Raw genomic sequence first — 19416 nt, 5'->3', positions numbered from 1 at the left:
TTGAAGTGTGGGAGGGTGTGTGGGGTCTTTAGGGCAATGAAATACCTTTTCCAAGGCTGGTAGCATCAGGCTGAAATCCCTGTGGGCTTCTTCTTGCAGGTGCTTGTTTTAAGTCAGGCCTGCACAGACATTTAAATTTATTATTATGGTGTCACCCTACAGAGTTTATAGTTCTTTCAGTGAATTATTTGTAAGAGAACTGGCATAATTTTTTAAAAGGTTATGTTGAATTCTCGTTTCCACAGCACAAGTTGCCATGGATATGTCAGGTTCTTAGTGTTTGTTTACAGAGGAATGAGGTAGAGAAGGTTTATGGTAGCTATTTTCAAGTGCATGTTCTGCTTTCAAGTGATGCTGTTCTCTCTGGAGTTAACTGGCCAGTGAATGTAAATTCCACTGTCTGCTTTGAGAATTAAGTTCACTTTCAAAGAGTTAATGCAGAGATGTTCATGTGTATATCCTTACTTTGCATTAGCTTGTCAGTTGTTCAGGTTGCTTTATTCCCTCTGCAGTAAAATGACCCGGCTGATTTGGTGTGTTGTGTGTTGGAGTCCTCTCAGTCAGCATTGAAACACAGACACCTAGAACCAAGGAGCTGCTGTTGCAAAATGTGCTGCATCTCATGCACTTGCACAAAGCAGAGAGGTCCTAGGCTTGCTGTGATTGGGAAAAGGGGGTGGTGAATTTTTTCTGGCTAAGAACTGGCATAACAAGGAAATCAAGCCATTAAACTCCTGCATGCGTAGATGAAATGCCCATGAGAGAGAATTTGTATGTTGCATTACATAATACAGCACTTGAAGTATGTTTCTCATCTGTTCTCTGCTTTCCAAGTCATCTGCTTTTCTCCTTCCTAGCTGCACACTTTCTCTTCTCCCCTTCCAAAATAAAGACCACAAAGATAAATGTGTTTATGTAACCTCTCAAATCTTGATTCAGAAATACAAGCTGCTGACTTTGGAGCCCATGCAAACAACCTGCACAGCACCAGACTCTGCTGTCAAGTAACCACTAGAAAAAGTATGTGATTAAACCAGAAGTCAAACATTAACTTGTTCGTTTCCCAAGTCACTCTGGGAGAGGCATGGACAGGCATGTTTGAAAGCTGAGGAGAGCAAACGCTGTGTTTGTCACAGTGAAAGTTTCACTAATTGCTGCTCGTGTCTTGCTGTAAGCTGTGCAGTCCTTAAGGACAAGACAGACAACTGCTGCAGGACACTTGGCTCAGTTTTGGGTCAAACAGCCAAAAGAGTAGCAAAAAGTTAAGAGGCAGCGTAGTGGAAAAGAATGAAAGGGTCCTGTTGTGGAAAGTGAAAGATCAGAGAGAAACACCTGTTAAAGAAGCAGCTGCTAAAAATGGATGACCACTCTTAGTGGAGTAAAAGAATTAGCAGCAGCTTTCTTGGTAAAATTGATCCTTGTGTGCATTTTGTGATGAATTTAATTGTGAAACTCCACAGCCACAATGACTCTGCTCCCTTCAACTTTGTAATGAAAGGTGGTTTCTTGAGTGGGGGAGAAGCCTGGGTATGGCCAGTCCATGCCAGTCAGTTCCCATATGAGCTCTACTGTCAACCTTTTAAAGTTACCTCCCATGTTAAGTTTATTAAAAGTATTTTGAGAAAAGTGTCATATGTAGTCTTATTCCTTGTATGTTCCAAAACATTGAAATATCTCTACAAAGAAGTGTCTTGTGTATTTTAAAAAGGGTAAATGAAATACCCTCAGTGTGCTAATTTTAGTGCAGTAGGTCTGAGTTTCCAGGTGAAGGTCACAAGGTGTTCTCTGGGTTTAGAATCCATAGCAATAGCCGGAGGTGCCTTTGTGAAGTGACAGGTAGAGACATAGCTGTGTTTAAAACTATTTATGTTTCATAGAAGAGCTCTTTGATTGCATTTATAGAATTAATGCAAAATACCTTGAGTGGTTCATGCAAGCTAAATACTACCCCCGTTGAACATCTGCATTTTCCATTCAGAATGAGCAGTGTGGAGTCTGTACTTTCTGCACCTCTTTAGAGATAATTTCATTCTGTCCTTCCTTGTAGCCAGTCAGGACTGTGTGCCAGGGAGGAAACCCTTGCAGAGCAGTGAGACAAGCTATAGTCAGTCTAGTTTTCTTTGGTACAAGTTCAGCTTCTTTGGGAAGAAAGTGGGCATGGATCTGAAGATATGTCCAGGACTAAATGAAGATGTGAGATTCTTTAGTGGAATTACCAAGAAGTGGATTTCTAGCTTCAGGTTGTGAGGCCTGATGTGGTATTGGTTACAGATGCTGCTCTAATATAGCCCATATCCCACAAATGTACTAACTCAGCAGTATGTTAAAACATGACGCTGCTTGGAGATGAATGCCTTTTGCAGTCCATGCTTATTTCATTTTATTAGATGTTGTCTTAACAATACCAATCTGTCTCTTCTGCTGATAATCACCACTGACCAAATGCTTTTGGGTTAGAATGCTTTTATGGCAGTTCAAGCCTAATTTCCAAGTAGATTTCTAGGTAAAAAGCCACAAGTTTTGTTTAGTGTGTTGGGTTTTGTGGGGTTTTTTTCAGTCATCCCATATGTTGATTTCCTATACCTGGAGATTGTGCTATACACAGAAAGGCCACTTGGCCCTAGTGCTAAGGAAGAAAACCCGGTGCTGTGTACATCTCTTTGATTACCTCATTTTCCATCAATCCTCTTGCCCTCACCCAACAGCCACCTTCCAAAAGCTGACACTACCAACCATCAAGATCCTACTATTCACAGGGTAATTGCTATTAAATGCTCTTGGGTTAACCCTTAATACACAGCAAGAAAATGCCCCAGATGCAGAATGTTGGGATAAAAAAAGAGATAATCAGGATTTTGTTCTCTTATTCCGAAAGGGTACCTGCTTCTATGAGTATGTCAGTGTGAAGAAAGCTGGGCAGCTGCCTTGTTCTTAAGCTCTCCTTGCTTCCATATTACTCTTCTGTCTTCTGAAACAGGTCATGTGATATAGGTTATGTTTTGGACTAAATTAGATGAGGCTTTAAAGTGAGAATACTCAATATATGATAAGTGTCAAGTTCTGTTTTGCTGGAAAATATTTAATATTTATCTGTTTTTCCTCAAGGTGTTTTCACATAAAAGATCCCCTGTCAAGTGCGAGAACCGAAGCTTGTTCTGTGAGCCATAAAAATCAGTCTTAATATTCTGAATTTATGAGGTTTAATTCTTCAGTATTGTTGTTTCTCTGTAATCTTCTTTTGGTGTAAATTATTTTCCTTTGAGAGAGGAATCAATGTGTAGTACTGCTTAAAAGAATCCTATTTGAGAAGTTTGTCCCAAACCATAGGTTAGGTTTTAAAACTTAGAAGTTCCCTGTGTATGCAGATGGGATGTGAGAGTCTCCTGAGAGTTCATGATTTGCACTTCTATGCTGCTTTGTGCAAACAGTACTTGATAGCAGGAACTTAATTCCAACTGTGTTCTTGCAGGAATTTGTTATTCTTGATCTCAGGGGGTATTGCTCATTTGATCCACATGCTCTTTATCAATCTTCCTTGCTGAATGCCTGAGAGAAATTGTGATAGGCAGGTATGGTCAGTTTAATAAATGAAGGCATTGTTGTGTCTGTTTGAAACATCACAAGAGGACCTCTTTGCTGGCTAGTGCTGTGACTGTTCTATAAGGCTGCCAGGGTCTGAGAAAATTCATACTGAGAAATGGTATTTTTAATGTTCTTGAAGGGTGTGGTTGAATTCATACTTCTCTTATCCACACAAGAAAAATAACTGTATAAACAGTATGCCATGATTCTTTCTCAAAGTAGTAAAGAGCAGGTATGTGGATTTAGAAAATAAAGGAATAAGAAATTATTCTCAGCTATTTTTTCATTCTCACTTAAATAGCTGAACTATTGAATCTTGTTTCCTGTTGCTTTTAATTGAAACTTTGAGAAAGGATTCTTTCTTTGTGGTGCTCTTGATGTGATGTCCATCATCTATAAAGTCGTGACCAGGTCAGAGACCTAAGGCCTTGGAAGACTTTTATGTTGCATTGGTGGTTTTTTTGTGAAATGTAAGTGTATTAAGTATCCACTTTTTCCAGTATTATTCCTTTCTCCTCCTTTTAGGATTAACAGAAAAGCAATTATCAGCTACTTTATAACAGAATTCTGTATTGTAATTTCTGGGGAAAAAAAATCTTCTAAATAGAGAAATCAAGTGAATTACTGTAAGCATGTGATTTTTTGTGAAACTCTGAATTAGCCGTATAAAAAGTCACTCTTCAGTTTCTTGCTGTGCTAGAAGAAAGGATTTTTACACAGGGAGAGTTCTGCATACTTTTGAAAGCATGGCAAAAATGCAAGTGTTCAAAAGTAAAATGCAATTTCAAATATAGTGGCAATGCATTTAAAGTGGATGTTATAAAGTCTATTTACTGGCTCATCAGTTATCTGTAACCTTTACTTTCTTGCTATATGTCAGTTTTTACACATTTTGGGGAATCTAAAATTGATGATTTGAGATTCATTAATTTAAAATCTCTTTTTGGATTGGCAGTTTTGCACTTGGTGTCACTTCTTGAGCAGGCTTTTTGCTCTGTTTCTGGCTAAATAGGATGGATGTGCATATTAGAGATGCATACTGGGAAGTCTCTGCTAGGGATTCCTTAGGTCTGTAAAACTCTGGAAGTGCATGGGCACCCTGCTCCACCCTCCTGACCTAGAAGCAGTTGTTGCATAGAGGTACCGGCGTTCCTGCAGGCAGAAACTAACTTTTGAATTCTAATAGTGGTGAAGGGAGTCTGTGAAGTGCCAATACACATTCCTGAAGTATTGTATGTGTTTTAATGACTCATATTTAGCAAAAGACCGTGGCTTGCCTCAATCCTGCATAGCTGATGTTAAACTTCTGTTTGTTTTCCCTGATATTTTAGACTTCTTAGCAGCTGTCATTAATAGTGTGGTTGAACAGTGTGAGAGCTAGTTGGAAACAGGTGGTGCATACTCCAAATGTCTTGAGATACAAGTGATAGTCAACGGTGTTGTTACTGAAATGTAGATATTTGTGCCAGCTCGTGTTGGTTTTGTTTCAGCAGACCTTCCGTATTCTTTGCTGTGGAGATGTACGTACAAAGCGTTCAAAAATGAATTTAGGCATGAATTGCTAAGGCTGTACAAAACCAGCATAGAATTTGCTGGCTTTATTGTAGAAGGTATAGATTAAAGCAGAAGCAGAATGTCATGACTCCCAGCTAAAAGACAGCTTTGTAGGGAGCATTTCATACAGTATGCTGCAATTCCCACTCCGAATATTCCCATGTCCAGTGAATGTGTGAGTCTATAACTGGGAGATACACTTGCACAGCACAGTGGTATCTTTCACAAGCAGGCACTTTGGGAAGACTCAAACTCCAGGCAGGATTTGGTATTTTGTACCTTATTTCATTTGCAACAGCCTATCCTGTAGCACATTAGTTTCAGGTCTTAAATCTGTTTGCAAATTGAGCCTTGTAAAGTTGCAGCTAAAAGTGCATAGTTATGAGTGTGTTGTAATTGAAGACTTCAGAGAAGAGCAAAATTGTGGCGATTAATTCGGCCTCCTTAATTGAATCTGTGGCTGAAAGACTCTTATTAAACCTTTTAAAAATATTCTCCATATCTCTGTACAATGTTGTTTTGCTAATCTGTTCAGTCAAGTAAATGAGGGTTGATTCAGAGCTTTCTTTTAAGCGAAGTCCCTAGACCATTAAGCTGGCTAAAATAAATGTAGACATTTGGTTTTCATTAGTGTTGTAACTGAAACAAAAACATTTTAATGACTGATCCCAGAGTGTTTTGAAGTTTGTGCAACTTTGCTATGAAAGTATTTAAACTGTAGTATCAGTTGCAAGTTGGCCATAAGCCAGGGTTTCAAAGCTGTTTCAAAGCAAGATGTTGGGTTTCCAGAGTGTTACAAAACAGGAAAACTTTGAGAGGGGAGAAGTATTGGAAGGTAGTTACAATAAAATTCACGCTGATGACATGAAATTATCAAAGGAGACAGTGACAGTGTTCATGCTGTACTACAGTTTGCTGCTTTGTTAAAAAGATGTTTCAGTTAATTGGAAAGAAACATGATTTTGAGCTTTAATATTTATATTAAGAAAGAATTAACTTTGTCCAAGAAATACTGTGCATTTTTAGGTGGGCTTTTGATATCTTAAACTTGTACAAAATGCAATCCTGCTTCTAAGGGAAAGACCTTAATATATTGCTTACCAGATCTAATTTATGAAATACTTCTTGGGAAAATATTTAGGTTGGTCTTAAAAGATGTTGGCAGTGAAATCTGATGAAAATTAAGATGTGGACTTGGTCTTGGACAAGTAAAATAAACTATAGCTTTACGTTTGTGGGAGAAGCTGGAGATTGTCAAAGTGCTGTGAGATGAAGATCACTTATTCTGTATCACACTGTAGTCACAACAGTGTCTCAAGGCAAACCTGCAGAAATTGTTGAAATGTTCTGGATGATCAGGGGTCAGTCAAGGAGGCAGGGACTGGAGATCAAGAGCTTCATCGTGGCCAGACTGCATTCTTGTGGTTGCTCCTTGGCTTGGGTACCAAAAGTACTGTTTACCAGAACAGTCTAGGTGTTGGTGTCTGTCTTATTTTTTGTGTCCTTATGGTTGATTTGGGTGTGACAATTAGAAAAAAAACAGATGACTTTATTTAGAATATTAGAAATGGGTAGCTATTTGAGCTAGGGAAAACCAGCACTTCTAGCAAAAAAACCTCCAGAACTTCTCAGATGGAATTACAGAACAGTTCATCTGAACATGTTTGAATTTTGATGTGCTCTTTTGCATAGTTATAACCTTAGTGATTTGAGTAAAACCAAGTGTTCTTACAAAAATCCCTCTGTCTTAAGTAAGAAGCAGTGATCTGAGAATTTCATCCCAGTTTTCCAGTTGGTGTATTTATACTCCACTTTATATCTTCACATCTTAGGAGCAGTGTTCTTACGTAGAGATTTTGCCTATCATGTTTTTATTTGAATGCCTGAATTAAAGATTTTTACAAATGTCAAATAATGAAAAGTTGCTGCCCTTCTGGGATGGGTCTGAAAGGCAGTTTGCCTATCCTCTTCTCTCATATTCTTCAGTGGTTTCGCTGTTGGGATGTTCTAGCTGAATTGTCGCATCTCCTAAAGCTTGTGGAGAACATTGTGTACTTAACACCTTCATGTTCTGCAAATGGAAATAAAGAAACACGTGCAGATAAATGTTTACTTCAGTTCCTTTAGCTACAAGTTAGAAATATATTCACATTGAAGTTGGTTTTGCTAGGCTGTATAATAGTCATCTGACCACAAGTTCATAATTGAGACAAAAATTTTTGCTGAGAATACCTTGCCTCAGCTGAAGATTTTGGTAGACCAGTTTTATGTTGTTCCACACAACAACAATTGAAGGAACAATTTGTCATAATTCAGTTTAAGAAAGATAACTTCTTTTTGTGATCATAAAATGCTAGAAGCTCATCTATAACTACACTGTTCTTTGAAACCACTTCAGTCACTTTTCCTTTTTTTTGTATCTTCCCCCATTCTAATAGTCATTAGAGGTTCTTAAAAAATATTGCTTTCAAGTCTAATTTTAAAACTTAATTTCTTGAGACTATTTAGTTGAGATTTATTACTATTTGGTAGCACCATAATCTTGGTACTGAAAGGAAATACTAACTTGGTGCTAGTGCTAACATGAAGCGAAATATCTGATCTAGCCTAAGGCATTAAAAACCTTATTAGAAAGGGAAGAGGTGTTCAGTATCCTTTTGTACCATTTATTCACTACTTTTTTTAATATTGTGGTAGTTGAGGAGAGATGAGATGGAGATGGCAGAGGACTGAATAGCTGTGAGAAAGCAGGAAGCAGCCAAATCCTTATTTGTACAAGGACTGTCAGAGTGCTGGGTATGTATAGGAGCAGTGATACTTTTTGCAAGTGTGGAGGAGCAGAATAAGCAGGAAGAGAATGCACCATTATTAAGCTGGAGAAGAGGCAATTTGAAGAAGAATGTGGAATCTTACTATCTCAGAGTGTGAAGTTATTTGAGCCAGAGGCATGGAAAGCTTAGCGTCTTAAACTGCAGATATTTACCTCTCTTGTAATAGTCCTTTAGTTGGCATTAATAGTATAAGCAGCTAAAAGTTCCTGACAACCATAAACATTTGCAGTGCACTAAACTTTGCAGTATTCCATGGTTAGCATCATGTGGCAGGGAATTTTAAAGGCTGATTGATTTCAAAGACATTAAGGTGCCAAATTTAGATTTTTATTGAATGTTCCCTTGTCAGGAGCCGACAACTTGCTTTGCTTCTCTTGTATTTCTCTCCGCTGTTAGGCTGCAACTGGGAGCAATATTCTTTCTAATGAGACTCCTGAGCATGGAGCTGCAGTAAGAGCAGCAACATCTGTCTGTAATAGGGCTTTGCTCTCTCTCCTGCTTTGTTATTTCCATATACCAAATGCCTGGTGTCTTCCTGCAGCTGAATCTTGCTCAAAGTACGTGAGGTGTGGGGAAGAAAATGAAGGTACTGTGTGCAAATCCAGGAGATGCAGGCAGCTGAGGGGAAAACAGTATAAGGAGGGAATATAAATTGCAAGCTCAGGAATGTGTGAGGCTCTTAAGTCTCTGAGACTATGAGGACAGTTTTCCAGTTCTGATGAACTTCTCTGTGTGGTTATTCTCCATATTAATTTTAGTAAGTACAGCACATTCCTTTGCAAGAGAAATAACTTCTTTAAGTTCAGTGTCTTTTGGTATGGATGGGCTTTTTTTCCCCTCCACATCTGGGAAAGTCAGAATGACAAGAGTGTTGTTTTAATAGGGAGAGTTAGAGGGTAGATGGAAATTCTGTGATTGGGAATTGGTTTCCTGTTGCTGATGGAGAAGAAAAAAAGCAGGGAATTGTGGAAAGATGCTGCAGTATTGACAAGAACTTTACTTTGAGAGAAGAACCTGAGGAATCAATCAAGAACAATGATGAAGGGGTCTTGGGTGGCAGTTGCATTAAAGGTAAATTTTACAAGTACAGTAATTGACTTGTAAATAAGAGCTGGTCAAATGAGCCTTTATTATCTCTTAAAGAACTGGAAACAGTGAAGTTGAATGTATGGGATTTAAAAGGCAATTAAGTAACGGAGGATTCTTTTTACTGAATCTTTTTGTTATTTTCATTGTTCTTCTTGTAATTAATGTTATATCTGATTTGACTCTGTTAAAAAGTAGGTAGAACAATTAAATTATTTAAAGTGTAGTGCAAACATTAGTGCAGCTTGCTGCAGAAGTGCAGACCTAGTGGATGTGCTTGGGTGGGATGGGAGCTGGGCACAGGCTGTGCAGGGTGAGGCCTGCAGCAGAGGAGGGTGTGCCACTGGAATGACATCAATGCTTCACTTAAACATCGATCCTGTCACTGGAAGCAAAACAATTTCTGTGTGATTCATGGAATTGTTGACTTGGGGTTTTTTCCTTTGGTTTGCTTGGATAAGTAATGAAGGTGGCTATAGGAATACTTACTAAAAAAATTGGAATTAACCCTTTTTCATTTGATGAAGGAAGTAGTTTGTCTGGGTGACGATACTGGCATGGTTTCCCTATAGAAATGGAAAATTCACAAAGATTTTAGGTGACAGAACTGGGAGTAAAACTTGTATGTGTGTGCTTTCCTCTTCCCATGTCCACTCAACATCTGGAAAGGGCCAGTGGCTGGAAATATGTAACTTCTACCTGTCTAAGCAGGACTTCACCTTTATAATAATACCTAAAGATTAAAGAGATATCATGTGTTCATGTAAGTCTTCACAGTTTTAGTCATTAATTGCAAAATAGTTCTATGACAGAGAAAGCAGCATCCAGCATCAACTACTTCTACAAACTTATTTGCTATGTAGAAGTGCAAAAATTGCAGTTCTTTGTTTGTAAGAGGCATAGTTTGTTTGGAGATCAGACAGTTTGGCTAAATGGTGCAGAATTGGTGATCAGGGATAGGGCTTCTGCCATATCCGAAGCCTACCTTGGAAATGTTATGAACTACAAAAGTGAAACATTATTCAAACAGAAAAAAATGAAATCATCATAGTTATGAACTTACAGCTCAAATAACTCCTAGGGAAAGCATTCCCTCTAGACTTGACCATTTTGTGGTAATCATACTTTTATCTGAAGAATCAGGTATTTTGTTGGTTTTGAGACTTAAAAAGTTCTTATTTTGTGGATTGATTGAGCACAATCATTCCTATATTTCAATCACAGAAATGTAAATACCTACAGTCATATACTGCAGTGTGTAGTATTATAGCTGCTTTCTATGAGAGAAATTATTTCATGAGTTGCAGAAAGCAGGAATGGCTTTTCTAATCCATAAACACATTGCTAATGGTTTCTCCTAACCTGATAAATATTGGAGAGAACTGTGTTATCTCTGTATTGATTTACATGTGATTTCTCCTCCTAAAGGTGCATGCTTGTCTAAAAACATGCAAATGAAACTAACCTGTCTCTAAAATCATCAAGAAAAGAGACTTCTGGCTTGCTTTCCTCCAGCAAGGAGATTATTAGTTTTCTTTTTCTTATTGAATGTTCACTTTCATTGGCCCACTACTGCCACTGATGGCATTAAAGATTCCAGAAGCAAAATTTTAATGTGATTAACCTGAGACATTAAGCAGAGATTAAATTAGACTTTCTTAAGCATTCTTTGTTCATGGAAAATAGAGCAAATCAGCAGACTGTGAAATAGCAATCGGTCTGCCTTGAAGTTTTAAGCTGGGAGTGGGAGTGCTGGAATGCCAAATTTCTGCCTCCTCCCTGACTTTTACTTTTTGAGACTTTGCACTGCACTTTTTCAAAGAAAGGTCATGAGTAGGAACATAGTCCCCTGCTATTCCTGAGTGCTTAGAGTCTTCTCTGAGAGGAGAGTGAGTGGGGTGATAAACTGCTTTCCCTCTTTCCATTACCTCATCCTTCCACCTCCTTGTTTTTCAGTATAAGCCAGTGTTGCAGACACTACTTTTTCTCATCCTCCTACAGTGATCTGATGGGCAAATTGCGTGTTTTAATGGTTTGATACAAAAAGCCCAATTCTTGTTAGGGTTGTGCTGTAAAATAGAAGCATGCACTTTGTGTTTCTGCTTAGCTTAGTGATTGCAGGAGGAAGTGTTTGTATTTGTCTTTCCATTTCTCAGAGCTGGATGAGTACCTGTGCAGAGCTCATTTCAGAAGATGAGACAGGAATGGCAAACCACCTCACTACTGGCATCTACTTTTTATCCCATCCATCTTATGGACTTCAGCTCTGCTGAAGTCCATAAGAGCTGATCCTGCCTGGGGAATGGAGCAGTTTCTCAGATGCATTTTAGCTCTGAGTTATTTAGTGGCAACAGCTGCTTCCATCTGTGTCCATGTGCAGGAAGAGATGTTCAGCTGAACAGGCAGCTTGCCTTTTTATTGTGGTGTGTATAATGCTCACATATGGCCTCAGTTTGCAAAGCTGCAGAATATGGCAGATTTTTTATAAAGCTCATTGAGCAAAATATGACTGTAAGAGTGTGTATGTTTATATTTTAAAAACAAACAAACAGCTCTGAAAAACCACCCCAAATCTCACAGTGGTAATTTGAAGCTATGACTGTTTGGTCATCTGTCCAAATCAATTTGTGTTATAAAAGGCAGGTATGTTATTTTTCTTTGTGTATTCCACCCTAAAAGTGAAATACTGTTTTCTGTCAAGGTCTCCAGAGAGGGAGCCAGGGCTGTTGGCCTGTATTCCCCCTGTATTCCCAGTTCTGACAGTGTACCTAGACTCAGTTTGCAACTGGCTGATGTCATCAGGCAAAGTTTCAGTTCATTGAATCTGTGCACCTCAGTCTACAAAATATATTTTTTATGCAAATATATATTTGGACATTAGCATATATATGAACTGTGGATTTAGTTATTAAAAAAAGCCCACCCAAAACCAGTAAACTGAGAAGAAGAAATTCTATTTTAGGGTAAGGACAAGTGAATTTTCACTTTTTCTTCTAAAAAATTATGGATATTGTGTAGACATAATAATCTTTTTTTGCTAAAACAGTGAATATTTGCCCTACTACTTGTGTTAGCTATTGTTTTGCAATATCAACTGACTTGGAGCCAAGCAGCCAGTCCTTTTCTCAAATACTGTGATTAAACACTTGTTTTACTTGTACTTGCAGACAGAGGGGAAAGGATGGTGTGAGTCCCACTTCTGCACCAGACAGATTAATATACTGACAATTTGGCTTTTGTGAAGAGGAGTTGTGACTTGGAAACCTTCACACTTGTGAGTTCCAGCAGGACAATCTGAGGTGTGATGCTGCCTTAGGTCAGCAAAAGGGAAGACAAACTGGATCTTCAGTTCCCTGTGGTGTGCACAGGAGGGTGAAGAAACATGGCATAACTAAAGTTTAAAAGCACTCTAATTATGTTAAGGTATTTGGAGCCAACAGCTAAGTTCTGGTGCTTCCAAAGAAGCTTTTGATACAGGCATAAATAATGTTAGCTGAAAAAAATGAAAAGCAGACCTGCTCAGATATTCTCTGTTCTTATGTTTCCTGTAGAGTACAGATTTTTTTAAAAAATCCATGTTTTATTCAAATGTTGTTGGGAGTCCTGGCTCCCTTTCTGCAATACTGTGTGTTTCAGTGATCGGTATAGACATGTCCCACTTTGAAGTGGTCTATATCTAATTACCTTGTTGAAATTCCAAGCAAAGCTCCACTTAAAAATTTACACTGAGATTCCCTTGTGAGGCTGATCAGTTCAGACTGTTTATTTTCAGTCCATGTACAACTGCTTTTTCACTCTAAGAAAATTTTGATTTCTTGGAAAAACTATGTAGAAAGTGTGAAATGGTATGGTATTCTGATAATGTGAAACTTTGTTCTGATCTTCCTCATAAGTATCCTTTGCAGAGATGTGATTTTCCTAAATGAGCATAAATAATTTGTACTAGCTTATTTTCCACCTCAAATAAAGACTAGATGAACATGAGATCATATTCCTGATCTTAATCAGGTACTAAGAGTATTAGAAATCTGCCATCAGTTGCACACAAATATTTACCTTTTGGTTGTTTCAATTACACCGATTTGATTACATTTTGGGTTATGAGAAGGATATTTCATATTCATGTAGTAGGCAAGATCAACGAGATGCTTCAGCCAAGGAATTGCATTTCCTTGGACAGCTAATTCATGTGGCTTTCCACACCCAGCACAAACTGCATCATAGAGGCCTTGACTGGAACATCCTTGGGAATCTTCTGACCCAGTGATAATCTCTGAGGGATGCTGAAATAATATCGGGTCATTTTTGAAGGCAAGTGTGCTCCCTTCCCATCACTCCTGAGGTTTCCATTGAGTAAAGCTTTTTACTCTCAGTTCTGAAATCAAGTCCTGTGTTCAATTTGCATGAGCAGTCAAAAAGTTATCTGATAGCTTTTTTTTTTTTTAATGGATGCTGCCTTAAGCTGAGTATCAGCTAGCATGCTAGAGATTTTCCTCTCCTACTCCTAGTATCTAAGCTTTATAGTTATTTTCTGCATGCATATATTTAGCGTTTTGGTCTCTTTGTGAGCTCTCAATCCTTTTTTTCATGTTAAGGCATTTAATTTTTTTTTTTTTTTTGTTTTTAATAGCTATATTAATATTTAAATAGACACTTTTTGATAATTCTTTTGTTGGTAATGTCTAAGGTTAAATATGGAGTGTAGATGTCTGCTTTCACTGCATGGTTTCATACTTGAAAATTTTTGCTTGAAGATACTATAGATACCACAGTAACCATACCAGTTACTTTGTGGAGAGAATGAGATAGTGATGATAACTCCTATTCATCTTGTTGTGTAAAAATTGTATCTTGGTCTAAAAGTCCCAAGATAACACAGTTCTGACAAGAAGTCATCATCCAGAAAATGCAGAAATTATACTTTAATTGTATCAGACAAACCAAAAGAGGGAGTTACTGGCAAAGCAATGTGAAAAGGGTAAAAAATCATTGTTAACCTTTTTGACAGAGGGGTCTGCAGGGCAAGTTGTAGGGACTTGTACTGATGTTGGGTTAGTAGTCATTGGACTCTGTGTAATGACAGGATGAAACTTTGGTGGCAAAACTTAGTTGGTTCAAAAAAATCTACAAAAAAAGAAGTGTCAGAAAGCTAATGGATATCTCTAGCTACTAGTAGTTGCAAGACAGACACCTGTTTTTCTTAGTCTAAAACTTTGTCATTTTCAAGATTGATAGATGAGGAAATTGATGTGACTGTTATTTTCAGATAATGGAAATTATCCTCACATCTTGTCATTGTAAGTGACTTCTCTGAGACAATGGTTTTCTTCCATAACCTCTGAGATTTGCAACCATTTACTTGTCTGCTACATCCCTACTGTCACCAGCCAGTGCACATCTGTCCTATGTGCTGGGTGTTCCAGCTGACACTGTGCTGCTTGAACTTACAAAGCATTGTCCAGATGGAAGAATATTTGTGCTGAGCAGTTGCTAAAGTTGAAGGTAGCTGAAAGCCCAAGGCTGTTACCCACCTGTTCAAATGGCAAATTTGGTTCATGTCACTGCTGATGGACAGAGCAAGGTAAAAAAGAGAGGAGCCAAGAGCTGCTGTTTGGATTGGATGGAAATTGGTGAGCTCAAGGTAGGACTTAAAGTTCTCCAAACTCATTGTGTAGCAGTACAAGGAGAGCAAGATATATCCTTTGTTCCATCTTTTTTTGGAGTAAAATGTGTAGATAACTGGTTTATCATAATTTTTATGTGCCCACGCTTCTCTGGTCTGAGAGTTTATTAATAGGTTTGTTTCTCTTGTCTTCTCTTCCTTCCTCCCTGCTCCCTGACATGAGCTGCATGAGGAGAAGGGAGAATCTGCCCTGAGCAAGGAATTTCTAAGCCTCGTATTCAGCTGCTTCTGTCAAGAGTGGGCAAAAGTTCCTGCCAACACAAACAAGACACAGAACTCAGATGCAGAACGTTGCATGTGACAGCAATCTTTGCAGCACGTGGATGCAAACAGTGAATCAGCAGTGCCCAAATAGCAGACAACAGCAGTCTCATGGGATTTCTTAAAACTGCATGTCATGCAATAGAATTTATGGCTTCAAATATCTCAATGCATTAGGACTGTTTCTAATGTGCAAAAAAAACACACAAAGTTTTGCATGTTGAAGTGGGCAATAGGTTCTCCATGTTAATCCTTCTCAGGACAGTGAATGTCCATGTACAGCAGTTGAAATACACAGCCTCACTCCATATTCTGATTTAACTTTCTGTTCTTGAAACTAAGAGCAATGTATTTGGATGGATGTCTGTGCTGCCTCTGCCTCTTGATGTGTTGAATTTGTGGTGCTTATAACTTTTCAAGTAAAACAGATGTGACTTGCCAAAGACCCTTAATTTCTCTGCCTGCTTGGAATCCATTTTTGATTGCCTGGGATGTAGGAGGGGAAGTCAAACATAGCAAATCATTGTTCTAAGCTGTGACAGTGAATGCCTGATTATCTTAAGTCTCCAATGAGTGTACTGGTTGAACCAGCAAAATCCTTCTGCAAATACTGGTTTCTCTCAAATTGATAAAAAAGTTAACTCAGCCTCTTACCTGTGACAGGCTGCTTTGGGGATTTTGGCCTCTTTTTTGACTTTGGAGGGAAGTAAGTTTTGGGGGTTTTATTATTCCCTTGGGTTCCAACCTGATGATTACATGCATTCAGTCTCTGCTCTTCTCTAAGAGTCTGGCTCCCAGATGGTTTCACCCTCTTCGAGTCCTTTCATTTTCTTCTCAGAAAGTTTCTCCAAAAGGCCAAAAGAAAGGATTTTCAGATACGTAACTCTTCCAGATGCACAATTCCAGCAATGCCAGGTGTTTGACTAAGCCCATCACATTAAGGACAAGTTGAAATCCTGCTTTGCTATGATTATTGTCATTTTCATTTGTCTGTTCTCTCTTTCTGCTTATTCTTGTGGCTGCATAGGAAAGCTGTCCTGTAGTTGCTATACCAGTTTGGGTTATTCTCCTGCTGACTTCCCATCACAATTTTGCAGTGAATGTCTGAGCTTCTGGCTGGCGAGCTGTATTTTTGATATCCACCTTGGTGTCTGTTTTGTGCGGAACTTCATTGAAGTGGGTGCTCAGAATATGAGGTACTTGTGCACAAATAGTGACTTGGGCCAAAAAAATCCTTGAAGTACCTAAAGATGGTGTAGTGAAGACATGCCTGTAGCTAAAATCCTACAATTCCTTCCTTGACAAGAGTGCTTGAATCATATCCATCTTTAGTTCCATTGATATTTAGGATTTTCTCTGTGTCAAAACAGCTCAATTCAACTACAAACTTTTATTATTCAGATTGTTTCTACCTGCTTGACACCTATTATAGAATCACAGAATTGTTAGGGTTGGAAGGGACCTCTGGAGATCACCAGTCCAACCCCCTGCCAAGGCAAGGTCACCTGGAGCAGGTGACACAGGAACTCATCCAGGTGGGGTTTGTCTCCAGAGAGGGAGACTCCATGACCCCCCTGAGCAGCTTGTTCCAGTGCTATTGCTTTAAAGAATATATGAAGAAGGAACACTTTATATGGCACTTTAAGGCAATGTTCTCTTTGATTATGTACTGAAAAATTAAGATAATTAGCTTATATTTTCATTAATAATATTGATACATAAGTTTTGACAATTATTTTTTCAGTGGTAAATACACTTAAAAAAGCTATTTCAGAATCATTTAGTGGAAGACTGCTAAAGACTTATCTGTTTCTTTTTTTTTGCTAACTTTGCTGCTGGAAACACAAAACACATAGGTAGCCAAATTGCATTCCAGCACGACCTTCTAGCAGGCAAGAGGATTTCTGCTTCAGTGCTGCAGTTCATTAAAGAGTTGTAAGCAGAAATGCTGGAAAAGTTTGCTGTGGGCATGTGACGGGAGATTTCTGATAACCTCAAGGCTGCCTTCCAAATGATCTTATTAATTCTGTGAGTAATCCGGGGAAAACCAGTAGGGTTTCTTTGACTTTTGCCCTCCAAGGTTGCAGTTTTTACAGCTCAGAGCAGCTATTAGTAACAATAGCTCTTGAAGTGTAATTTAAAAAGCCCCAGGAAGTGTGTTCCTGTTTTTCTTGCTGGTGCACTTAGGACTGACAACTCCTCTTCCTTTAGCCCCTAATTCAGTGTGCTGCTGTTCCTGGAAACCTGTTTGGAATGCTCTGATGATGTTTTTCACTTGCTTGAAGTACATCAAATGTAACACATGAGCCTGATTTCCAGCAGAGACTTCGGTCTGTGTGCCGTCAGCTGCTTCTCAAGAGTCTCACTCGTGGCTGGGTGAGGAGGGATGGGGTTGCGTTGTGCAGGCTCTAGGAAGTATGATTTTAATTCTGCTGTATTGGGAAGGTGCTGTTGCAATTGTCAGCTCACTTGTGTTCAAGGTAACTAATCCAGAACAGACAGTGACATCTTTCTTGCTTTTAGTGAAAAGCATCAATGGAAATTTATATTATAGGACATATGGACATAGAATGTCACGGTCTTCACTGGTGATGGGAAGAAAGAGCAATTAGTATTTGCATCTCTTCTTGTGAACATGTTCTCTTTTTTATATAGCTGGAGGTTGGATTTTTTTTCAGTTTCCCATATTTTCATTATCATTAAAATCTTCTATTGAAGAGTAACACAAAGAGCTGTTTCAAATTGCTTTTATCCTTATGCAGTAGCTTTCAGAGTGTTATCATCCCACCTAAAATTGGGCTACTTCTTTCCAGGTGCCTTTTCTTCTCCTGTTCCCTTTTGCCTTTGCTCTTCAGAGCTGACATCATATGTTCTGCATTGGAGAGGGCACGATTCCTGAGAATTTCAGACACTGTTTGGAAACTATTGTATTTGCAGCCTGTTGTCTGGATGTTATTTATTATATCTACAGAACTGTTAACTCTCTCTCTAAATGTTTCCTATTTTAAGACTGTTCCTTACTATGCAAATTCACCTTGACTGCTCTTTAAAACTGGTTTTCAAGCTGAAAATAGGACTCTTGCCTTGCTAGGCAGTTTTAGCAATGTATTTGTTAGCTTCATATCTGTGTAACTTTAATTCTGTTACAGTTTCCAGTTCAGCTAGCAGTCTTACCTCTCCGCTTTTAATTCAGATTTGGGGAAAGCATACCTTTTAAGTCAGATAAACAGGAAAGGCAAAATAAAGAGTATTAAAAAGTTTGGTCTAATCCTTGGTAGTAGTGTTCAACCTTTGTTTACTGCAGTTGAGAGACCATGACAAGTTTAGCTTTTTTTTCAGCTTCTTAAAATTTTCTCATAATTACTGGTTTTGAAGCCAGCAGCTGTGTTGCTTCATGCATCAAACCCTAGCTGTTCAACTATGAGTTTTAAATAGGACAGTAAACAATTGTTTATTTTTTCCTTATGACTTAAAAAGCAATTTTTATACCTATAAAAAAATGTAGAAAAATAAGTGTCTACAATTTGTCAATATTCATTGTTACTTTCTAAATTTCTGTTTTAAGGGTTTAAAGTTCCAGCATTGGTTTTCAATATTTTCCAAAGATAGGAGCTTCTGTGGTAAGTAGCTATTGCTTGTTCAGTGGTCTTTTGAGAATTTAAAGTACTTGCTTGGCTTGATCTGAAATTGGTGAAATGTAACTGTATTGTAACTTACCAGTTAAGTTAGAACCATTTAGAAAGGGTTTTTTGAAGTATTTTCTTGAAGTCAGTCTGTAAAAACAAAGTCATTTTGATGCAGACTTTGAATATTACAGTTTGTCCCTAGTCTCATGAACAAAACTTCAGATTTTGTTTTCCAGCTCTTTCCCTTAGGGGTTAAATAGCCTGGAAACAATCTTACCCTAAATTGGAGAACTGAAGGAATGCCTCATGAATGAGCATTATGGTGACTGGCACTTGAGTGTTGTGTGAGGTGCAAGTGCAGTGCAGGTCACTGCAATGATTAAAAGGTGAAACTGGTTAATGGGGTCTATGGAGCTATGTGCCCACACAGCACCTAACCAACTCCTTGGTTATTTGTTCAAACTGTCCTGCACATCTAAACTTCTTGCAATGATAAGTGGTGTTTATGCAGACAGGTATTCTACACAGGGAGATTGCCTGCAGGACAGAGGCAGATTTCCCCTTCCCTATCTAGACTGCTGCTTCTAGAAACTACTCATCAAAGTTTCTGATTCCTCTGATTTTAGAAGGCTTTGTAATTAGGAAAATTCAGGACAAGAGGAGATAAAAACAGACGAAGGAGATGAGAAAGAAGCAGATGTCCAATGTAAAGTGAGGTGGAATGGTGCAGTACCTAGAGTATAAGGAGAGATTGCTTTTGATAGACAGGTGGAACTGTGTGAAATAGGTTTGG

The 19416-nt window shown here is 38.4% G+C and overlaps 1 protein-coding gene and 1 long non-coding RNA gene across 3 annotated transcripts in view; both read left to right on the top strand.

The window, feature by feature from the left end:
- DISP1 (dispatched RND transporter family member 1) overlaps positions 1–19416 on the top strand; it is an 86524-nt gene that overhangs the window by 11011 nt on the left and 56097 nt on the right. Inside the window, exons 1-3 of one of the 2 annotated variants that reach the window (XM_015622540.3) lie at positions 16866–17025; positions 17209–17373; positions 18563–18617. The exons of the other annotated variant lie outside the window; for it this stretch is intronic. The gene's annotated coding sequence lies outside the window, so the exon portion shown is untranslated. Of the gene's footprint in view, positions 1–16865; positions 17026–17208; positions 17374–18562; positions 18618–19416 lie in introns of those variants that run through there. 2 annotated transcript variants of the gene reach the window in all.
- On the top strand, positions 1649–15440 carry LOC117244167. Its single transcript, XR_004496744.1, has 2 exons — positions 1649–14694; positions 14900–15440. It is a non-coding gene; the product is annotated as an uncharacterized LOC117244167 (long non-coding RNA).

The sequence above is a fragment of the Parus major genome, chromosome 3, assembly GCF_001522545.3.
Source record: "Parus major isolate Abel chromosome 3, Parus_major1.1, whole genome shotgun sequence".
Taxonomy (NCBI): Eukaryota; Metazoa; Chordata; class Aves; order Passeriformes; family Paridae; genus Parus; species Parus major.
Note: the sequence above shows the minus strand (reverse complement) of the source record. Positions and strands in the feature narration are given on the sequence as shown.